At 46.9% G+C, this 10,780-nt stretch overlaps 1 long non-coding RNA gene across 1 annotated transcript in view; it reads right to left on the bottom strand.

Moving 5' to 3' along the window:
- The window catches only part of LOC139051859 (uncharacterized), a 110,217-nt gene that overhangs the window by 64,295 nt on the left and 35,142 nt on the right, over positions 1-10,780 (bottom strand). The window lies entirely within an intron of this gene.

Below are 10,780 nucleotides of genomic sequence, written 5' to 3'. Positions count from 1 at the left end.
ATACACCGCAGTATAACTTTCCACGGCTCGTTTCGAAGGCAACACCGCATTCACTAGAGGCGCGTTTGCACCGCTTGGAAGCATCGAACTCGTGGCTGAGTGGTAGCGTCTCCGTCTCACACTCCGGAGACCTGGGTTCGATTCCCACCGGGCCAATCTTGGAAGTTGCTTTTTATTTATGAAGCGCCTGCCGTGATTTATCGCTTACGGTCAACGCCGCCGACGCCGACACCCGACGCCGACGACACCGGCTTTTCTGCGACACGAGCTCCTTAACGCTATCGCGTTAATAACGCAGGCACCAGACGACACGGGAATACCAGACGACGCCGCCGCGACGGCATGTTGTGATCACGTGACCGGAAACGCTCTCAATCTCGACGACTGCTCCGACGACAGGGCTCGGAGCGCCTCAGAGCGCTCGAAGACGGAGGAGAGTGATCGAAAAGAACCAGCCGAACGCAACCCGAGCACCCTCTTTCAACCAGCCGAACACAACGCTGCTCGCGAGAGCGCTCTAGAGCGCTCCGAAACGACCAGTCGAAGATAGCAAAAGTTTCTGCATTTAGCCGCCGCGGTTGCTTAGTGGCTATGGTGTTAGGCTGCTGAGCACGAGGTCGCGGGATCGAATCCCGGCCACGGCGGCTGCATTTCGATGGGGGCGAAATGCGAAAACACCCATGTACTTAGATTTAGGTGCACGTTAAAGAACCCCAGGTGGTCGAAATTTCTGGAGTCCTCCACTACGGCGTGCCTCATAATCAGAAAGTGGTTTTGGCACGTAAAACCCGATAATTAAAAAAAATTAATTAACGTTTCTGCATGAGTCTTGGTGTCGTTCTTTTTCTCTTTATTCGTCTTTTAGAATAATACTTTGTTCTCTTCCGGGATAGCGGGAATTCGCGTGGTTTTTACAGTATTTTTAGTACTATGCATTGCGCTATTCATTCGCGTTATCTTATCGACTGCACTCACTCGCTCCATCTTCGTAAAAAGACGCGCACGCGCACTGAACTGTACTTACGTCATCTATTGCTTGTGAAACTGTAGGCGTCAGGGACATCCTTCACAAACAGTTCGGCTCCGTTGGGTTCCGTTGAAATCCTCAGCAGGATACATTGAATAACGAATACGCGAGACATTGTGTGATTGGTGAAAAAAAAAATGTGTTCTTTTGGGTTACCATATTATTCATAACAACAAAGTTGTTTCCATTCAAGCTTTTCAACTGATTAATCGATGTATTCGGCGGGACGTTGCGAAAATAATCATGGGCGGATGACGGTCAGCTCAAGTAGAGAAACACTATAGAAAGGCAGTGTTTAGAGCACGGGGTTGACAAACTTGCTGTCTAAGAAGCGCTAACGTTTCAGGGATCATAAGTTGCGAAGAGGACCAGAAGTTGGTTTTGTCCTGCTTGAGCGAAAAGTACCATGGGAGCGATCTTTTCTCGCCTCATATTTTGATCGGAAGGAAATATAAAATATTGCTTGAATTAGTATCGCATCGGCACCAATTTGGGGAAATTAGCCTTTCAATAGTCAAGCCTCACTAGTAAAAACAAATGATAAATTCATTACCGGAGGCGACTGCATAGCACTTTCGCCTCTTTCTTCCTTATCCTGTAGTGAAATTATGTTATAAATGAGTCGTCATTGCGTATGAACTCTCATGTATGTATTATTACTTTCCACTTGTGAACTTATAGTATAAATCAGTCATTATAGTGCGTAGAACGCGTATATATGTAAGATTAATATCTCTGATTTTCAGCTCCAGTTAGACAACGAGCCCTGAACACCTGCACTCAGTCGTAGCCGCTTTTCGCAGAAACAAATTGATGACATCAAAGCATGCTTTAGAGGGAGTGAGATCGTAAATTTACGTGGCTTCCATCGAAGAAGCTCACGGTTCTGAAGCCACAGATTTCTCCCTTCGAACCGATACATTTTTAAAGGTATTTTTTAATGTTCCGCATTCTGGCTGCATTAATATGTTCATAGTTAATTGCCTGTGTTCCCTGCACATGTGCAGATAATCATATTCTATGATTAACTACATTTTTACGTATAGCTCCTTGTTATTGTTTCGTATTTGTTTCTATTCCTCAAATTGTTTAGTATATCACATTTGCATCTTTTTCTAAGCAGTGCCTTGTGCGTTATATTTAAGCGTAGAAACACAAATGCTTTGAAGCCGTTCCTGGCCACTCTAGCCAATACCTGATTATTATTATTATTATTATTATTATTATTATTATTATTATTATTATTATTATTATTATTATTATTATTATTATTATTATTATTATTGAGAGGGTTTCTAGAAATGTGTACACAGGAAGAAGAAGGAAATACGAGGCTAGCATTAAATCACGGCAATGGGCAATATGTCTGCTAGCTCCTCAGGAAACGAATCTCCGAGGACGCATGTCGACACTCCAGGGACGCGAGAGCGTAAAGTGCACTCGACTTCAAAGACCATGGAAGACCACCGAACCACAACGCGCAACTATGTAACGCGTGGTGGTTCGGTGCGTTACCTGGCTGACAATAAAGGCTCGACTGCGTCACGCGCTTGAACCTTCGATAAGCTCAGCATGCTTTGGTCGTGCTGGCCATGTGCGCCTTGTTGCGGCGCGAGGTGGCGTTAAGGCAATGAATACACCAAGCCCATCGACGAATGCGCCAGGGAGTAGATACGAAGGAAAAATGTTTTTTTTAACCCTAGTGACCTTGGCTCCAGTTAGGGAAGCTCACTCCATGCAGGATTATATTAAACGTCTGAGTTCACATCAGGACACGTCAGCGGAACTGCACGAAAGGTCTCCGCTTTTAATAGCGCCGCCTAGCTTAGGCGACTCGACTAGGCAATCGGTAATTCTATCGCGGCGAATCACAATTGTCGAATCAGTCGAAATATCCCGCCCATGATACAGTATCGTTCCGCCGCTCTCCACTGTCGATGGCATGGAATAGGTGACCATATAGCAACATGGATATCCAAGATCTGCATCGGTTTTCGGTACAGTTCAACGCTGGTCATTTTTATCAATAGTTCAGGCCGTCAGGTACAGGAAGAGGGGCCTTTTGTGGGCTCGTAAACAGGAAGCGTCAACGCTACGTTGACTTTGGCATAGGCACTGATGAATGGGTGGGGTTGCCTCGTGGTAATCGTGTAATCAAGGCCCTTGGGTCATGTTGAGTCGTAACAGACTGTTCCGAAATGCCCTCCACCGATTCAATCGAAGCAAGCCGACTGGAACCTACGGCTTGCCTATCACGTGCCTAAGGCTTAGTGTTCTTCTACATTCTTTTTGTGATTAGGCTTCAAGACTTTCAGCTGACACTCCCTCCTGTACTAGCGGAAAAGTTTCTGTGGCTATGAAGGGAAAGCTGCGGGCGCTTAGCTTCTGCACTTGTGTTGCAGCACCAAGTAGTCCGTAGCGTTTGACAGTACTTTTGGTTGCTTGAAGCAGACGCTCAATCGACGCAGCTTGCACGCGCGGAATTTACGCGTTTGTTCAAACGCGGAAGGGAGGAGCCGCAAAATAGATGAACCTTTACAATCAGTGGCGTGCTCTCCCTCACTTAGCTGTTGCTAATAATTGTTAAGGTTTTCTCTTGCCGATTGTAAGCTAACGCGGATTAAAACGCGCGATGCTTTGAGAAGCGTTCTGTCTTGTGCATGATTTGCGTCCGTAGTTTTTCCAACTTAGCCTGAGAACGTTTTCTGCGAGTATAGTGTATTCTTTACGCCATGGACCGCACCCTCACGCTTTGTTCAGACTGATCTAGAGTGTTGCCACTGTAGATCCAATTGTCAAACTACTTATACCTACTTGTTTGCTTTGGCGCTGAGAAGTGCCAACGGTTTTCCATCGGTCTCGCCTCATGCACCACCGAGGCACTACACGTACATCACCATTGCCGGCGTTCATCATCGAGCAAACGTTGTGACATGCCTGGTCTCAACGCTGCATGACTCCGTTCATTCTGCCCAACTGCAGTTGCACGAACTGCTGTTTCGAGCCTTGCCGCCTTCAGCTAGTCTAAGAACAGAGCGTGAGGATCTCAAGGGAAGCGCATAACCTTGCAGTCGCTTTGAATGCTTCATCCAACCGAAACTGCGGTTCTTTTTTTTTCCTTGATTCTCTTTTTCTTTTTTTACCTTTGTAAACCTAGCAATATCGCCGTTTGTATGGCACCGTTCAGCCTCAGAAGCTGCAGCTGCAGTTGAAGTATAGATTCTGCTACTGCCGTATTGTGGCGGATCTCGGAGATAACGAAACGCGACAGTGCTGACCGCAACCCGCAATAGGTACCCGTTATGTGTATGCAAGAGCTACGACGAAATATTTGCTTTCTTCTTTTAGAGCGCAGCTCTTTGGCGTCCGTTCCTGGGTTTCGCGTCGTCGTCGTCGTCGTCGTCGTCGGCGTCGTCGTCGACGGCGTTGGCCTCGTAACCAGCTCGCCTCCGCCGCCGCGCTCCGCCGCCGCGCATGCGCCGCTGCTCCGCCGCCGCGCATGCGCGCTGTCGGCTCTCCGGGCGAGGGAGGATGATGGAAGGGAGGAGGAGAGACTGTGGAGGAGGGCTGGCTACACAAATGGCTCTTTGGCGTCCGTTCCTGGGTTTCGCGTTGTCGTCGGCCTCATAACCAGCTCCGCCCCCCTTTCATCCCCCCAGCGCTAGCAGCGACCGACTGATACCGCTTTCGTGAGTCCGCTACCGCACTCACGAAAGACGTCGTGCACTTCCTGCAACTCGCATTAACCGTCCATCGATCCACACCGATGTTAGTAGTGGGGGACTTTAATGTTGACATAAAGACAAACAGCAATTTCCTAACACTTATGCGGGAGAACATCCCGTTCCTTTCGCTCGTAACGCGTCCCACGGCTGTGACAACCTCGCGAGGCACTTGTATAGATCTCGTCTTTGAGAATCAAGCATTGGTGTACCAAGTCGAACATATATCAGTCTACTTCTCCGACCACAAAGCTTCCTTCATGACTGTCAAGAACTGTTAATGGAGTCTTTGTTAAAGGAATACGTGTGAAAAATAAAAAAAAAATTCTGTGATAGCGCATACATGTGTTGCTCGATTTCTTTGCCTCAATCTATCGAAAAGGTGAAACAGCTTATTTGCTGCGCTCAAATTTCGCATTAGGAAGTAACGTAATCGTCGGTAATTTTTTTGTAAAAAGACCCAAGCTATTCACAGGAGGCATTACAAATATGAATGTGCACCATGTGCGCATAAAAATTCAAGCACTCGTTATAAATATAATCTGCAGTCAAGCAGGGCATCTGTTGGGGTTGTGTTTCGCAGCCTTTAGGGAAGAAATATGCAAACTTTGGCTCAATTACCATAGTGTGAAAGTCTTCAAAATCGTTACGGACCTAACGTCTCATGCACAGCTAAATGATGTCCGAGCATTTATAACACATTCATTTCTCTCTAGTAAGAGACCTAGCAACTCCCTTGTGGGCATTCCATAACGCCTCCTATGTTTCTCGTGAGAGGCCCTCGAAACCCTAAAAGAAGAATCCCTCAAGCGTGATGTACTCGGATGGTGGGTAACATGCTACTGAATTCTGCTCAAAAGTCTTTGAAACTTTATGGAATAATGTATATCATAATGCACAATAAGGTCTCCCGAATAATGCATATCATTTTAAACATCCCTAAAGCCATTGTCATTTCGTTCAACGCGCATGCATCTTAAATGTCCTCTTGACGGTGAGTTCATTGGGAATGTTCCTTAGAATGTGCTCGCTGAAATAAAGTATTCATTATTGCAAAAAAAGAACACGACGTTTACGGAGGCGAGCACCTAACCTTTAACTAGAAAATTAGAAAAAAATTGCCTCGTTGAAAACGCGTGATAAGATAGCACGATATGCTATACATGTCAGACTTCATTACTCGGAAATGCTATAGATAACATCTGATGGAAAGAAATTGTTTGCGCTGCCTGACTGGTAAAATAGACGAGAATATTAAACAACCTACTGCATGCAAACGCGGAATAGAGCTATTAGAGTCATTGCGTCACAGCAGTGAACGGCAGCAGTCAATGAGAATGGGGAAAGGAGCGCATTAGCAAAGCTCAACGAAACAATCTATTTTGCATATAGCAGTTATGGGGACGTATGCATAGTAATTTACCAGCAAAACACTATTAAAACACGCTCCGTGAACGCGTCATCGGTGTCCGTGCTTGGTATACTTTTGTTCGCTTCTGTTTCTGATTATTTTCTTTAATCACTACTTTAGGTCTAGGAAAATTTTACCTAGTAACCCAGCTGTGATAGCATAATGGATGCATCAGGCAATATAGAATACATGTAATTATTTGTTGGCGTCGAATGTCTTTAAAAACGATCCAAGGGGGTTGCTTGCTGAAACCACGGTGTAACGAGAAACATGCTACAGCATTTTTGCTCATGTATTTGGGACCATAACTTATCCACGCAGCTTACGCGTTGCGTAGAGAAACGCACCCAATGCGACATCCTGCATGTGTACAGTGCGGAGACGCCATCTTTGTCGCACCAGGCGTGAGGCAAGCAGATGTAAACTCTAGAGTTAGCCTCGTGCAGGGTGTTCATAAAGAGAGGCAGTGCTCGACAGCACATTTCTCCATCAGAGCCAGGAATACTCGAGTTATAGAGAGCTCCTTGTGTATATTATGTATAATTTGAATGAATGATGTTTAATGGCGGAAGGGCCAAGTATGGCCGAAGGGCGCCATGCCCATGGTAATGAATTCGCAGTGTAGTTGCGAGTTCTAGGAAGTTGATCTGACGTGGCTGTAAAGGGGCCTTAAAAATAGTCGCTGAAAAGTGCTTGAAATCTACATAATCAGATTATGGCGATGACATATAACGTGTACAATGAATATTAAGATGCATTTAAAAAGAATAACGCGATGTATAAAATATATCATAGTGTAGGATTGGCTAGAGCAATATGGCCTCCTTAGCGCCCTTGAAACACAAGGACCTGGAGGCATGTGCTATGCAAAACAATTGTCGCAGCAACATCCTCTGGAACGAGGATGCTCTACGAAATTAATGGACTTATAACATGTAAGATAACGTCATTTAAGAAACCGAAGAGTGCCTTGGTGTTAAAAAGCGGTTCCTTACCAAGAAACATGGCCGGGTCAAGAGGAATGTATTAACGGTATGCAAGAGGAAAATTTTTCTTTCTCTCCGCTCTGGCTTTCCGACACTCCAGGAGTACGTGGAGGACGGTCAGCCTCTTACCTCATCTACCACAGGCTGGAGGTTATTCCCAATAAGTAGAAAATGATGGGTCCCAAATGTGTGCCTATTCTGAGACGCCAGAATAGGACATCTGTTCGCCGTAATTTTGTTGCAGAGGGCCAAGAACCTAAGTGTAGCTTTATCACATACTGGTTGATTGAGTGAGTGGAGAAACTATATTGCAGGTCTGGTCAGGACGCGAACTCGTTGCGCCCCCAGCTAGTCCCACGTCGGGACCGGCAGGTCTAGCCCACCGGCCCGGTCGTGGTCATACCGGACAGCCAGGATTTGCTTTTCTAGAGCGGGGCTACGCAGAAGCGAGTTCCACTCTTTCTTGATAAACACGGGGCACGTCGACCCGCATTCCTAGAACATTTGTGCTGCAGTGGAGGTGTGCCCTCAGGACGTGCTGGCGTCGTTGCGATACACGTCAGGGTAAGCCTCGTGGAGAACGGACAGACACTGATATGTGCTCGTGTGCAGTAGTCTAAGCGAAACGGCGTGGAACTTGGGGTGTGGAAAGACCCTTCTAGACGTGTAGATGAACTTAATAACCTCGTTGTCAGTAGCGGGAGCGTCCCTGTGGCCGTAGGGAGGAGAGGAGTCGGCGCTCCTTACATAGCGAGCGCAGTCAGTGAGATCACGCCCAGCCTCCTGAGCAGACTCATTGAGGTTCGGGGGTGCACCCTCGACCGACCATGCGTGAGCGGGAAACGAGTGGATAGAATGATGCGTGAGAGCATATGAACTCGAGCTGCTAAGAAGACGAGCAGCTGGCTTGGCGACGCAACCCTATTAAAAAACCGTAGCTCACTTTTTCGAATCTCTATAAATTTCGATCGGAGTGAGGGCGATCGCGGCTTACCCTGTGACTCCGGGGTGTGAAGTGCGAATGGAAGCGCTATTGGAAACCTTGCCGCTGGAGTCAACCACAACGACGACAAAGGTCTTCCCATCGCTCTACTCCGTGGCGTCGATGAAGCTTGCTCTAATGTCTCGTTACATCTTCTATTTGATGATGGTTGCTGCTCTGGCCTTGCGTCTGCCCTCGCTATGGACGGGACGGATGTTTCGGGGCACAGAGGTCACTTGAAACTTGTCTCGAAGGCACCTTGGGATCGGGGTAGTGACCATCGGGAATCCCGAAAGGTGGTAATTCAGCTCTTCGAGGATGCGTTTACCTGCTGCTGTGGTGCTCAGGCGAGAGAGTTGCGCGTGTTCCTGGGCTTCGGCAATCGCCTTGGGGGAGTTATGCACCCCGAGCTTAAGGAGATCCTGGGTATGGGTCCTAATGGATTTGTTATTTATTTCAGTGTCCCACATGCATTGCCAGTGGTTTCGCAGTTTCATTCGTATGAAAGGATTCAAATCAGTGATAGGGACTGAAGCAGTTGCATTAACAACATGGAATGCAACTTGTGTGGCCATCTGGTCCGCTAGAACGTTACCCTGGATGCCCCTCTTGCCGGGAACCCCGCATCTAATCACATGCTGGTTAGATCGATAGGCTAAAGTCGGAATAGACCTCAATAAGTACGCGTGTTTTATGTTTGCAGAGTGACATAACGACCTTCACGACACTTAGGGAGTCTGTTTATATAGCTGTGTTTTGGAGTGTTGATTTCCTTATATGCTTTACAGCCGACAATATTGCGTAGGCCTCGGCCGTAAATATACTTGTTTCTGGATGTAGCACATCGGATTTTGAGAAGGATGCACGGATGGCTGCACAGGACACTCCGGCATAGGACTTGGAAGCGTGTGCTAGAGTGTGCTAGAGTGTGCTTTGTAACCTTTAGAAAGGATACGTCACATTCTATCACCTGTCACTCCCAAGGGGGTAAGAGCTTGCTTAGGTGCCTTAAGCGATGCTCGAGGAGTGGGACATGCCTTTCATCGCTAAGCTCCTTCACACGCAGCGAGAAAGGCTGTCTTATAGAGGGACGACTGCGGAAAAGTGTAGCACACGCCATATCGGTAACGGTATTAAAACATGGATGTTCAAGATTAGAGTGCACTTTAAGAAAATTTGTAAAGCTGATGTATGATTTCTGCTGGTGGAGTGACCACTCATTCGACTCGGCATATAAGCTTTCAATCGGGCTTGTTTGGAAGCGCCAGCGGCTAAGCGGATACCTAGTTGGTGAACAGGATCTAGCATCTTTAGTGCGTTCGGGGTGGCAGATTTGTATACTACGGCACCATTCTCCACTCGTGACTCAATTAATTTCTTGTTGAGTTTCATTAAACACTTCCTGTCACATCCTGCCCCATGCGGTTTGGGATAGATGTTTCATAAGTTGCATTGTTTTAGACATTTTCTTTTAGACATTTAAATCACCACATCAACATTGGTCACCCTGGTGCAGTACATGGCCACAGCCTCCCACATGAACACAACAATCAAACTCCGGCCCTCTGTCTCCAGCAGCTGCGAAGCAACTGATACGGCGGAGGTCGGACCTGCGACGCTGCAGAGGGTGCGAAGAATCCCTGGATCCGGACAGGCCGCCATTGGAATATTAACCTGGCAACGTTTAACGCTAGAACGTTATCTAGTGCGGCGAGTCTAGCAGTGCTATTGGAGGAATTATAGGGCAGTAAATGGGATATAATAGGGCTCAGTGAAGTTAGAACGACAAATGAAGCATAAACAGTGCTAAAAAGCGGGCACGTCCTGTGCTATCGGGGCTTAGCGGAGAGGCAAGAACTAGGAGTCGGATTCCTGATTAATGAGAATATAGCTGCTAACCTACAGGAATTATATAGCATTAACTAGAGGGTAGCAGGTCTTGTTGTGAACCTTAATAAGAGGTACAAATTGAAGGTCGTACAGGTGTATGCCCCTGCATCCAGTCATGGTGACCAGGGAGTCGAAAGCTTATATGAAGACGAGGAATCGGCGATGGGTAAAGTGAAAATGAAGTACGTTATACTGATGGGCGACTTCAATGCCAAGGTAGGAAAGAAACAGGCCGGATAGAAGTCAGTGGGGAGAATGTGGCAAAGTCTCTAGTAATAGCAGGGGAGAGTTATTAGTAGAGTTTGCGGAACAGAATAATATGAGGATAATGAATACCTTCTTCCGCAAGCGGGATAGCCGAAAGTGGACGTGGAGGAGCCCGAACGGCGAGTCTAGAAATGAAATAGACTTCATACCCTGCGCTAACCCTGGCATCATACAAGATGTGGACGTGCTCGGCAAGGTGCGCTGCAGTGACCACAGGATGGTAAGAACTCGAATTAGTCTAGACCTGAGGAGGGAACGGAAGAAACTGGTACATAAGAAGCCGAATAATGAGTTAGCGGTAAGAGGGAAAATAGAGGAATTCCAGATAAAGCTACAGAACAGGTATTCGGCTTTAACTGAGGAAGAGGACCTTAGTGTTGAAACAATGAACAACAATCTTGTGGGCATCATTAAGGAGTGTGCAATGGAAGTCGGTGGTAACTCCGTTAGACAGGATACCAGTAAGCTATTGCAGGAGACGAAAGATCTGATGAA

This window comes from Dermacentor albipictus, unplaced genomic scaffold, assembly GCF_038994185.2.
Source record: "Dermacentor albipictus isolate Rhodes 1998 colony unplaced genomic scaffold, USDA_Dalb.pri_finalv2 scaffold_15, whole genome shotgun sequence".
NCBI classification, from domain to species: domain Eukaryota; kingdom Metazoa; phylum Arthropoda; class Arachnida; order Ixodida; family Ixodidae; genus Dermacentor; species Dermacentor albipictus.
Note: the sequence above shows the minus strand (reverse complement) of the source record. Positions and strands in the feature narration are given on the sequence as shown.